Source organism: Artemia franciscana, chromosome 9 (assembly GCF_032884065.1).
Source record: "Artemia franciscana chromosome 9, ASM3288406v1, whole genome shotgun sequence".
Classification (NCBI taxonomy): Eukaryota; Metazoa; Arthropoda; class Branchiopoda; order Anostraca; family Artemiidae; genus Artemia; species Artemia franciscana.
This window is the reverse complement of record NC_088871.1, coordinates 10,872,196-10,885,636: the sequence shown is the minus strand read 5'-3', so window position 1 is coordinate 10,885,636 and position 13,441 is coordinate 10,872,196. Positions and strand designations below refer to the sequence as shown.

At 35.9% G+C, this 13,441-nt stretch overlaps 1 protein-coding gene across 5 annotated transcripts in view; it reads right to left on the bottom strand.

Annotated features, from left to right (window-relative positions):
• Positions 1-13,441, bottom strand: part of LOC136030990 (14-3-3 protein zeta) — a 53,131-nt gene that overhangs the window by 28,716 nt on the left and 10,974 nt on the right. The window lies entirely within an intron of this gene.

The window sequence follows — 13,441 nt, the reverse complement described above, 5'->3', positions numbered from 1 at the left end:
TATAAATGTGCACGGCTTTCAAAGCCATATTCACAGCAAACTAAAGGCTTGCTTTTCATGCACTGGTAAAATGTACTATATATACTCTATTTGAACAGGTGATCAAAAAGGTCCCTTTTCAGTGTAACTGTCACCGGATTCTTTTTATGATTAAAATGAAGATGTTTTCGCATAGTCTCATCACCGGAATCAAATTCCGAGCCCCGTGATGTTTTGCTGCACTGAGTTCGAACTCTGGGTCACGTATAAAACAAGCTGAGACCAAAACCATAGCGCCACTACAGGACAAGAAACTGTGTGACGGCTTGAGGGTTTTGCCATAGACCATATTAAATAAAAAAAAAACAAGTTTTTTTTTAAATGAAAGTAAGGAGCAACATCAAAACTTAAAACGAACAGAAATTACTCCGTATATGAAAGGTACTTTTCCTCCTCAACACCTCGCTCTTTACGCTAAAGTTTGACTCTTTCTCACAACTCTACTTTTTAAAACAATAAAAAAAAACTTTAGTGTAAAGAGCGAGAGGTTGCGGAGGAAAAGCCCCTTTCATATACGGAGTAATTTCTGTTCGTTTTAAGTTTTAATGTTGCTCCTTACTTTCATTTAGAAAAAAATGGTTGTTTTTTTTTATTTAATTTCTGGACGTTTTTGAATTAATGCATGTTTTGATCTTGGCTCTCCGCACAAAAATCATTAAAACAAAATTTGCATATTAATTTTTCTTAGCTAAATGACTTTCTCATAGTTTTAATCGGGAGATTTTGAGAAAAAAGGAGCGGAGGAGAAGGCCTAGTTGCGCTCCAATTTTTTTATTACACAAAAAGGCAACTAGAACTTTTAATTTTTTACAAACGTTTTCATTTGTAAAAAATATACGTAACTTACGAATTAACTTACATAACGATCTTCTTTATTCGTATGTTTTAATTATGTATATGAAGGGGTTCACCCCTCGTCGATACCTTGCTCTTTACGCCAAAGCTTAAATTTTGTCCCAATTCCTAAAGAATGACCTGTGAATCACAAAGGCCGTAGAATAAATTGTTGAAATTACTAAAAATACTTTAGCGTAAAGAGTGATGTATTATGAGGAGGTAAACCCCTCATATGCGTAATACGTTTTTGTTCGTTTTAAGCTTTGATGCTGCTCCTTACTTCCAGTAGAAAAAACTTTTCATATTTATTTTTTCATTGTTTTTTTTCAAATAATGCTAGAAAACCCTGCGCCCCCTTCATTGAAATTCTCTTCACCCAGGAAAAGCTCCTGCAGGGAAATATCCTACCACGTAAATCCCCCTCAACTGTCCCCCTAAACCAAAAGAATCCCCCTGAAAACGTCTGTACACTTCCCACGAACCATTACTACTACTACTACTACTAACTCACTGCAGCACCAAGCCGCCTGAAGCCAACACTGTTACGCACGCTCCTCCTCCAACCTAATCTATTTAAAGCCTCCCTCTTTACACCCTCCCAGGAAGTTCCCATTTCCTTTAAATCTTTATTTATGACATCCTCCCAACCCAGACAAGGACGACCTGCTTTCCGTGTAGCCCCAGACGGTTGGCCAAAAATGACAATCTTCGGTAATCTGTCATCCTTCATCCGTAGAACGTGGCCTAGCCATCTCAACCTTTCTTTCATTATAGCCCTAGAAAGCGGGATTGAACCATATTTTTCGTACAGCCTACTGTTTGAAAAACGGTCAGTCAGCCGGGTACCCAAAACAATCCGTAGACAATTTCTCTGGAAAACATCTAGTAAATTTTCATCTGCTTTTCGGAGCACCCATGCTTCAGAACCATATTTGACCACTGTCATCACTAGCTTCCAATATTCTAATCTTGGTTTGCAGACTTATCTTTTCTATTCTTCCAAACTTTTTTTAACTGAGAAAAAACACCCTGAGCCTTAGCTATTCTACTTTTAACATCTTCACTGCTCCAACCATCTTTACTAATAATACTACCAAGGTAACTGAAGCTCCCAATCTGATCAATCTTTCCGTTACCTAATGTCACCTGTTCATCTTCACTTATTCCTAGCCTTAGTGTCTTAGTCTTCTCAAAATTAATTTTCAAGCCTATTTTAGCACACTGAACTCACAAAACCTCTAAAACTTCATTCATTTTGCTCACACTTTCATCTAATATGCTTAAATCATCAGCATAATCTAAGTCCAGGAGCGTTTTTCCTCCCCATTTGATTCTGTGGTCTCCAATTGCCTTTCCTGTGCTCCTTAAGACGAAGTCCATCAAAATGATCCATATAAAGAGGGATAGAACGCAACCCTGCTTAACTCCTGAGTTAATACAAAACCAGTTGCTAACCTCATTTCCTACCTTAACCGCAGCGGTATTACTCTCGTACACAGCACAAATCACAAATGTATTTTTATGGTATACCATATAACGATAAGACCTTTGTTAACGCTCTTCTATCAACAGAATCGAAAGCTTGCTCATAATCGATAAAACTGAGGACCAAAGGTGTTTGACAAAGAAGGGACTTCTCAATTATAACCTAAGAGTGAAAACTTGGTCGACACATCCTCTAACTTTTCTAATACCGACCGCATTGTTCTTCCCTTAAAACTTTGTCTACAGCATCTCTCAGTCTAAAAAGTATCATATTACTCAGTAATTTGCTACCTACAGAGACCAGACTAATGCCTCGATAATTACGACACTCACTCTTGTCACCTTTCTTATACAGTGGTTTAATTAAGGTTTTCCTAAAAATCATTGGGTACTTCCCCTTTACAAAAATCATGTTCATAATCTTCAGTAGCTTATTCCTAACCTCAGAGCCACCATATTTAAGAAACTCATTAATCATACTATCAGCACCTAGAGCCTTATTATTTTTTAATCCTTTTAGTACTGTCGCTAATTCTTCCTCACTAAACAAATCTTCCTTCACATCCAATGTATCACAAACTTTTTCATTTTCATCTATAACTTTTCCTGCAAGTGTATCTCGGTTTAGCACATTCTCAAAATGTTCCACCTATCTTTCTTTAACTTTTTCCTTATCACTAATTGTGGCCCCATTTCTATCTTTAACTGGGACTAGTCCGGATTGGCTACTGCCTTTCAATTTATTACATTGCCAGTATAATATTTTACTATTATGCCGTCTTACTACATGTAAACACAGGTCAAAGTTTGTAACTTGCAGCCCTCCCACGGGGACTGCGGGGGAGTAAGTTGTCCCCAAAGACATAGTTATTAGGTTATTCGACTTGGCTATCTAAGAATTTTGATCCGGTGACTTTGGGGAAAAAATGAGCAGGGGAGGGGGCCTAGGTGTCCTCCAATTTTTTGGTCACTTAAAGAGGGCACTAGAACTTTTAATTTCCGTTAGAATGAGCCCTCTCGCAACATTCTAAGACCACTGAGTCGATACGATCACCCCTGGGGAAAAAAGAAATAAACACGCATCCGCGATCTGTCTTCTGGCAAAAAAAGCGAAATTCCACATTTTTGTAGATAGGAGCTTGAAACTTCTACAATAAGGTTCTCTGATACACTGAATATGATGGTGTGATTTTCGTTAAGATTGTAGGACTTTTAGGAGGTGTTCCCCTCTATTTTCTAAAATAATGCAAATTTTCTCAAGCTCGTAACTTTTGATGGGTAAGACTAATCTTGATGAGACTTGTATATTTGAAATCAGCATTAAAATGCGATTCTTTTGATGTAACTATTGGTATCACAATCCCATTTATTAGAGTTTCGGTTACTATTGAGCCGGGTCGCTCCTTACTACATACAGTTCGTTACCGCGAACTGTTTGATATACAAGCCAGAACTTGTGTCGTCGCTTGGTTGCTTATGCCGGATATTTGCATTTGCTAACTTATGCCAGAGCTTACCAAGGATGGTATTGATGTAGCCGATATGGGTACGAAAATTTTGCTCTCAGTAAAACTGAAATATCGTTCGATAGTCCTCGGTAGGCTACAATTTTACAAAAAAGTAAAAATAGAGAGGAATGCATGTAATACTGGACTGACTTTTTGAGCTAAAATAGCAAAAATATTACATTTTGCTCTCAAGCGATAAAAAAAAAACACTTAAAAGTGAACCAGTTCCAGTAAACATTAAAAAGTAATACACACATAGCGCAAAATTTCCAAGACTCTTCAAAGGTGAGCCTGTGTAAAGGCGCGTGTATATAATAACTAAATCAAGAAACTTCTACAATAAGGTTCTCTGATACGCTGAATAAGATGGTGTGATTTTCGTTAAGATCGTAGGACTTTTAGGAGGTGTTCCCTCCTATTTTCTAAAATGAGGCAAATTTTCGCAGGCTCGTAACTTTTGATGGGTAAGACTTGTATATTTGAAATCAGCATTAAAATGCGATTCTTTTGATGTAACTATTTTTAGAGTTTTCCCATTTTTTAAAGTTTCGGTTACTATTGAGCCGGGTCGCTCCTTACTACATACAGTTCGTTACCGCGAACTGTTTGATATACAAGCCAGAACTTGTGTCGTCGCTTGGTTGCTTATGCCGGACATTTGCATTTGCTAACTTATGCCAGAGCTTACCAAAGATGGTATTGATGTAGCCGATATGGGTACGAATCATTCAATAGTCCTCGGTAGGCTACAATTTTACAAAAAAGTAAAAATAGAGAGGAATGCATGTAATACTGGACTGACTTTTTGAGCTAAAATAGCAAAAATATTACATTTTGCTCTCAAGGGACAAAAAAAAAAAAAAAAAAAAAAAAAAAAAAAAAAAAAAAAAAAAAAAAAAAAAAAAAAAACACTTAAAAGTGAACCAGTTCCAGTAAACATTAAAAAGTAATACACACATAGCGCAAAATTTCCATGACTCTTCCAAGGTGAGCCTGTGTACAGGCGCGTGTATATAGTAGCTAAATCAAAAACTTGTATATCTTACGCAGGAGTGTAAGCGGGGGAGGGGGCCTTGAGGTCCCCTCTCTGCTGAAATCCTTAATTTTCTTAAATTCCTTGGCACTTCTTATTCGAATTGTCAAACAAAATTAGGGTATTTGTGTTTTATAGCCAACACATACAAGTTCTGTCGAGGAGTGAAGTTTGGTTAAGCTAATGAAATAAAACAAAATATGATGAAAATATAATACTTTACCAATAAAATTATGTAAATTAAAACTTAGAAATAAGCGCCCAGAACACAAAAATGTCACTAAGAATCGCATTGAAATGAGCTCTACCTTCTGTCGTTACTGCCTCCCGCCACATTTTACTCTACTAGCCGTGATATAAAAATAATGGTGGGATGCACCTTAGTGCGCTTGATTCCCCCACTTTGCAGAACCCCACATTCTCTCTACTTTTTGGGTAGATGCACCGGTTTATGATAAAATCGAAAGTCTGTGCAACTTATGTACGATATCTCAAGAAGTCAGTTATTTCACATTTTAAAATACAGAAAACGGCACCTTTTTCAAATAGATTACTTGAAAGATAACGGGCTCAGAAACGACAAGTGTTTTGTCTACAAACCTTAAGTAAAACAGCGTATTAGTCATTCAAAATCTTAAACTTCAAGAACAAATTCACGTCAGGAGAGAATGAACTCGTCGCTTTTCGCCATGTGACAAGGAACAAAGATAAGATAAATGACAAGTCCTCATTCTGCCAACCAGATATAAAGGGACGCAATGTTTTTTACACCTATGCCAATCTTCAAGAAAATTATGAAACAGTAATCTTTAATTGACGTAGATCGCCCTATTTCGGGATTTGCCAATAACGATCAATTGACCCCCCCCCCCACAGTTTGCACCCCTGGACTCTTGGCGGCGTCACAAGCGTCTAACGACTCCTCCCTCTTGGATTTTGGGCACCTAGAGGCCTCTCTTTATTAATCCCTTTCAATCTGTCTACATTCAGTGCATCAGAATAAAAAGAGAATTTGTAATGCATTCCATTGCGATACAAACAAGAGACTTCAAATTATCTGTCTCAACATCGGATTAGTAACGTCAAAAAAATGGATCAATCAAAAGCGTACGCAGAGGAGGGGCTCGGGCTTGAATTCGGCAAATGATGAATTTTCTTGAATTTCTTAGCATTCCATATCAAAATATACAGAGCCTTTTTCGTATTAGCGCTCCCCCACAAAAACTCATGTGTACGTGCATGGACTCAGCAGTCCATAGAAAAAAAATCGCTGCAAACAGACAGTTTTTGTCCTTCCATGAATCTCACGGGCAAGGTTTTTAGCAGATACAGGGACTCACTAATTCTAATTTAAGATTTGAACAAAAATGGAAGATTTTAACTTTTGATAATACCTTGTTTTCATTGCAAGTGCGAAAAATTAGCTGTAGCCTATAAAACACGTGATAAAAAAGTTTAAGCCATTTCATACAGAAAATGAACACGTGCCAAGATTATTGAAACATGACCAAATAGCCTAATGAGCCCAATTCAAGGTCTAAAAGTCAGTATCTAAGAAGGTAAAATGTATCAAACTTGGCAATTTAATTTTTTCTCTACTAAAGCGTAGCTTTTGGATTCAAGATAAAAAAAAGAAAAATGGGATCATTTACAGAAAAAAATTGCAAAAATCGTCGGCATACCGTTAACTAGCCAAATTAAAATCTCAGAAATATCAATCCTTACATTTTTAGGAGAACTACTGTATATTCTGTCATTTAGGTTTCCCCGTTCGATATCAAGCCAAATGATGCCTCGTATCTTTTTTAAAAAATGTAAAAATAATTCGTGCTATGTTAGCAACATGTTATGTCATTTTAAAAGTTGGGTTGAGACAGTTAGAGTTTGGGTTGAGGTTTGATTCAACTTTTTTTTGATAGGATGATGCTAATCTGAAGGTGACTAAATTTGCTACTTATGTTTATGTTACATTTGGATGGCTTAGCTAGAATCGTAGCTTTATCAATCTGTACTGATTTTCATTCTCATTTGAAGATCTCATTTTCGGTGAGTGTAAACACCTGGCTACAGTAGTTTGTCCTCCTCCTAAACAGAAGAATTGGCACAAGCTTTGTTGCCTAAAATGGGGGGCTTATAACAGTTATTAGTTGTGAATATGCCTATAGCTAGTGAACAAATAGAACTTAACTTGATGAAATTATTAATTGCAATTTATTTAATGGGAATTAAGATCTTTCATTTTTATTACATTATCTTTTAAATTTTGCGAGAGGTTGACCGACTTTCAGAAAATGCGTGCAACGTGTGGCACATGCCAAGCCTAGCGGGGAGTGTTCGGCATAGGTGGCGCTATGAGATGAACATCAGCATGTTAAAAGCAAGCGACTGCTCGATACTTTCCAATTGAAATTTGACAGTCCGAGTATTTTTAAATGAAGCGGCATTATTAGTTATCTTTTGCCAGAAGTCAGTAAAAACTTGAAGACACGACAATTACGAAATGACTCAATTATTTCCAATTAAAGGGACTTTTATTGAAATAGGTCTTTTTCAAGGAATAGGTAAGAATTTGAAAATACCACAAATGCGTTACAATTTCAAATTAAGTTACATTAAAATTTAAATTGAATTTTAATCAGACAAAGAATCCAAGTAAAATTAAGCTGAAGTGAATTTTTTTTTCAAACAGTTAGTCAATTTATCTTCAGAGGGTGGACGAGCTCTTCGGTCATAGGGTAAAGCGAGTGACAAGAATAGAACTTTATTTGATGGAAGTGGAACTAAGATATTTTCTTTTACATACTTCTTTCTATTGAAACCTTGATTACAGAACAAATTTTTATTAAAGCTGAGTATTTTTTGTTTTTTCCATAGTTTTTTTCCTCATTTCGGAATGACATAGTAGCTTCATTAAAACATATTCCACTGTCTTCAGAATTTTCTCAGAACTTCCGTCAGTACTGAAGTAGGTATAATACTCATTTTCCCAAAAAACTATTGATATCCTGTTCGAACTTACAGAAATCATTAGAAAATAGTGATTTGATGTTAAAATTGTTTCCCCGTTTGTTAGAGGCTTCAGGAAACTTTGCATGCTCGGGCATATCGTCATTAATTAAACTTAAGATACCCAAAGCACCTTTTTAGTGTTATTCCCAACTTGAAGAATTTAAACTTAAAAGATATTGAACAGCCCCTTTTAGTGTTATTCCCCACTCGAACAATGTTAGTCTTATGACTTAAATTCGTTTAAATTACCTCAATCTAACACAGCAAAAATTCCAAGCAAGAATACAGTGTTTTAAATGTTGTCATTTACACAAAGGAAATTCAGATGGCTTGGCGTCTTTCAAAAATGATCTTGGGCTGGGAGTTGATCATTCAAATCCCTCTTTTCCTCTTGTTTGCAGGTATTCAAGCAATCAAGTGCACAAAGATATGACCTTTAGGGCAGGATGCCAGATTTAAACCTGAATTTGTTTCCGAATTGGGCAAGTGGTCTTTCTGACCAGCCATAAGGGGATCCTTACCTGCAGGCAGATATGGATGCAACTACGAGATAAAGCCTTATTTTAATCCGCATCTTAATTGTGACAAAACTGTACTTCAATGCCTTTTAGTTCTTACTCAAATCCATTGGAAAAGTTTAAGAGAGAAAACGAGAATAAGGTTTTTTTCTCAATGACGTAGGCCTCTACTGGTAATGTTACAAGAACATTTTCAATAATTTGGTTTTAACGCAGTTGCATCATTTCAAAAATACAGGGGGGGAGGGTATGGTACTGCTGTATTATACCACCAGCACTCAAGTTTACGATGTGTAAAACTCGAGAACAAACCAGTTTTAACTGTCTGTATTAAGGAACAATTAGCTTATGCTTAGTGGAAAACAAGCGACGGGTGACATTACATTGGAATTATATAATTTGGGGTACTATTTTGCAAATTGGGGAAGGGGAAGGTTAGGTAACCTCCAACCCCCTCTCCCTAATGTGCAAATTTATGGCCCAAATTTATATATAAAGCGTAATATTTTCATGGTGTTTTGATATTTTTCATTAGGATTAACCTAACTTCACTTCTTGAGTGTTGGCGACATAATACATAAGTACCCAGGATATTTTTAGAAACTACGACCGAGTCATTTTTGTGGCACTTGGTATTTATCAAGTGACATATAGCTATCGCAAATTCTGTCGGTCCCGGTTTTGCTAGTTTAGGCACTTCCAGATAAGCTAGGACGATGTAATTTGGCAGGTGTATCAGGGACAAGACCAGATTCAATTAAAAATAGTCGTTTCCCCGATTAAACGATGTGGACGGGAGTGGGGGACGGTTAATTCAGAAAAATTAGAGAAAATGAGGCATTTTTAACTTACGAAGGAGTGATTGGACCTTATTCGAAAAAATGAGGTATTTTTAACTTACGAATGGGTGATCAAATCTTAATGAAATTTGATATTTAGAGGGATCTTGTGCTTCAGAGCTCTTATTTTAAATCCTGACCAAATCCGGTGACATTGAGGGGAGTTGAAAGGGAAACCGGAAATCTTCGAAAACGTGAAAGAAAGATCTTGTATCTCAGATGGTCCATTTTCAATACGAATCGGATCCAGGGACATAGGGGTTTGAGGGGAGAAACAGAAATCTTGGAAAACGCTTAGAGTGGAGAGATCGGGATGAAATGTGATGGGAGGAATGAGCACAAGTTCTAGATACTTGATTGACATAATTGGAATGGATCCGTTCTCTTTGAGGGAGCTGGAGGGGATTTCCAGTGCTTTGCCGAGTTCGGTGCTTCTGGACGTGCTAGGACGATGAAAATTAGTAGGCGTGTCAGTGACCTTCACAAATTGACTCGATAAGCCGTTTTCCCCGATTCAACCATCTGGGGGATTGAAGGGAGAGGAAAAATGAGAAAAAATGAGGTATTTTTTAACTTACACGAGTGGGTGATCGGATCTTAATGAATTTAGATGTTTAGAAGGACCTCAAAGCTCTCAAAGCTTTTAGTTTAAATCCCGACTGGGATTAAGCGTCTGATTTTCCATTTAAATCAATCTATCGATTCTTAGAATTTTGCTAGAGCTCATGCCATATGAGCTTTTGGCTCTTAGCTCTTCCGACCTCGTCACAAGTGCCATGAGCTCTTGTTAGAATGTAGGACGGGAACATATTTCTCTTTTTTTTCGATTTTCTTTTTAAATAACAAAATAAAAATGATATTTTTCATAATCACGGAGAGGCAATAGCACCTTACTTCCCTCCCCCCAAATTGGTTCTTGTTTTAAAGTACAGTAATACTAAGGCTTAAATATTATTACCCAAATGTTTGCACAAAAATATCGTTATTTTTTAATCCTATCCAGAACAACCACAAATTCCGGATAGGATTATCAGACATCAATTAAAAAACATAATTGAGTCGCTCCATTTAAAAACTGTCGCACGTCCAAAAAATTCATCTAATGCATTACTCATGCTCCCATAATAGCATAAAAGCTCATCTTGTCTAAGAAGACAAGTTTGGTTGACCGTCCTTGCAGCAGCCTCAAGGTGAGATGTAGCTAAAAAAATTTACATACACAACTACCCAAGCCAGAAATTTGAACAAGAGGCCCGCCAAAGGAAAGACAAGTCAATTCACAAAGATGTTACGCAATACATTCTTTTCACTCGGATTTTGTCACATTGTTCATAAAAGATGGGGCAAACTTGGCAAAGTCCTATATTCTAGATTACACCAGAAAAGAATAAGCAAATTTTGAACAAGAATTCTTAAGGCTTTTCATCGGTAAATAAGCACTTTCACAATGCTGAATAGTTTTCTTTGATGAATGCAATATTTTAACTTAAAATTCAAAGAGATCGTGGTAACGAACTGTAAGGATTAGAAGAATTGACTTTCTATGCTGGTTCAGCATTAAGTTTAATGCTGCCCCATCAAAAGCTACGAGCATGAGAAAATACTCCTGATTTTCGGAAGAGTAAAGCGATCTTAATTAAAATCACACCATCAGATTCAGCATATCAGAACGCAACTAGAATGCGACAAATCTACTAGAATGCGAAATATTGCGTTTATGTCAGAACAAAAATCGCGGATGCGTGTTCATTTGTTGTTTTCCCATGGGTGGTAGTATCGAACAATTAGTCCTAGGTCATCGGAAGAGGGTTCATACGAACAGAAATTAAAATTTCTAATGCCCTTTTTAGTAACCAAAATTGACTGACCAGGAGTAAAATGCGACTAAATAAAAAAAATGCATTTTTTATCTATAACATGTTATCAACTTTTTGGCATCATCATGAAATCATGCGACTGTCATGACTTAGCGACTGTGCTAAGGAAAAGTGATGTTTTCTGCTATTTTGTAGCACCAAAACTATGATTCTTTCGCAAAGAGGAGCAATTTGCTAATGATTGAAAATTGTAAGGTAGCCAATCGATTTAATAATATTGAAATCATGAATAACAATTTCAATTTTTTTAAATGCTCGTTATATATAAATTAGGCTTAATAATTTGTAAAGCTTGTAAGGCCGATTGAATGGTCTGAGCCTCACCGATCAAAGGATAATCTTATATCCCAAAATTCTCCGAAAATGGACGAAACCAGGGGATGAATTTAAGTGTACGTGCCTCACCCAGAAGGTCGAAAGCTGCACTAATTACAGGATCGGAGTAGCAAAAAAAATATCATTAATTTGTTATTACCCCTACACAGAAAAGAAGAATTATTTGTTTATTACTACGAAGTGTGAAGGACAGTTCTTTTCACCTAAGATGCAAATTTTGGCCTAGGTCTGTCATCACAAAAACTTATAAAGCTAATCAAATGCCCTGAGGTTATTGGGTGCCAATAATTATTATTCTTTTACATTATTTCTTTTTTAGTAATAGGTCAGTTAGTGAATCAAGATGATAGAATAGAAAGTATATCCGTGAAAATGGTTTAACCATTGAAATTTGAAAATTATGGAAACTTTTACCCCCTCCCACAGGAAAATCCTGAAGGCGGTTTTGTTGAGGCGTACATTTAGCATTGAACACTTAAATACTGAAAGTAGTAGTATGGCAAAAGGTAACAATGGGAAGATTCTAATAAGGACAGGTAGATATCATGGTTTTCTGAGAAAATAGGGACTTTCAAAGATTACGTATACCCTATCTATGATGCACAACATTATAGACAAAACAAAAATACGAAGATTTTAGTACAGGGAGGAACTATTTTTTTTGCAATAGATCAGTTAGGTAAATTAAGATGATAAGAAGCAAATCTGTGAAAAAGGTTGAAACTTTTATCCCTCCTCCCCCCCCTCACAAATGGGTTACGAATGATTTTGTTGTGACATACACCACACGACTTTTTTATGATGATTTTATATTTGTTTATAGCTATTAATTATAATTCATGGCTATAAACAAACATGAAATATTTCAATTATATATATATATATATATATATATATATATATATATATATATATATATATATATATATATATATATATATATATATATATATATATATATATATATATATACGCGTTGGTACCTTCAAATCAATTATTTTCCTGTCGTCGACAAACATCCGAGCAAGTCCAGGTTAAAATCTACATTTACATTTGAGAGCGATAGGTGTCAAACAAATATAATTCTGCTTTCTTTCGAGACAACTTCAAAATAAGAGTTAAATTCTTTTCCTCGTTCATTGACGTTTACACCTTCGTTTCTCCTTAGCTCTTTTTATCCTTTTCCGGATATAAAAAAGAAATCATGGAGCTGAAAGAGAGTCTAGCACTCAGTATCTGGGCTCCATGGTTGGCTATAAAGGGAGCTTATCGACCTTCTTTAGATCAAATTTTGAAATAACATATTCTCCTAAAGGAAAGAGGATCGTTTCCATCCAATAAATGGTATATTTTCAACTGCTTATTTAGACAAAACATGATCAAAACATCCATGCGGTAAAGAAACAAATTAATTGCACCCCTTGGAGGACGACCCCCCCTCCCGAAAACAAGAAGAAAATGAGAAAAAACATCAAAATAGAAAATGAGAAATAATCGCATTTAAATCATGGCAAAAACAAGATTCTGAATGGTATCCTCCCTCGTAAACTTTGTAAACAACGCTCTTGGGACTAATACATAAATCCGCATGCACAGGGGAGGAAAATAAGTTTTGATTATTTTTTTCGAGGTGATAATGAACAAAAACAGTAAATGATTTTGGCCTTCTTTCTTTTTGCTTAACACTGTAGTCAAATGAATAAAAAGAAGCGGATAATACATTGCTAATGATACCCTCGCGGGTATCTTAGATTTTAAAGATTACAAACGTTTATCCCCTTTTGAGCTTATTAATTGAAGGAATGTGGACAAAAAACTTCACTAATCCATAAACTATAAAAATATGAATGGACATAATTATAAAACTTAGTATCAGTAACTCGACAATAGAAATCCCAACCCAACAATCTACAAGGACAACTCAAAGATTTCTAACATATTTTTTTAGGACGGTAGTACA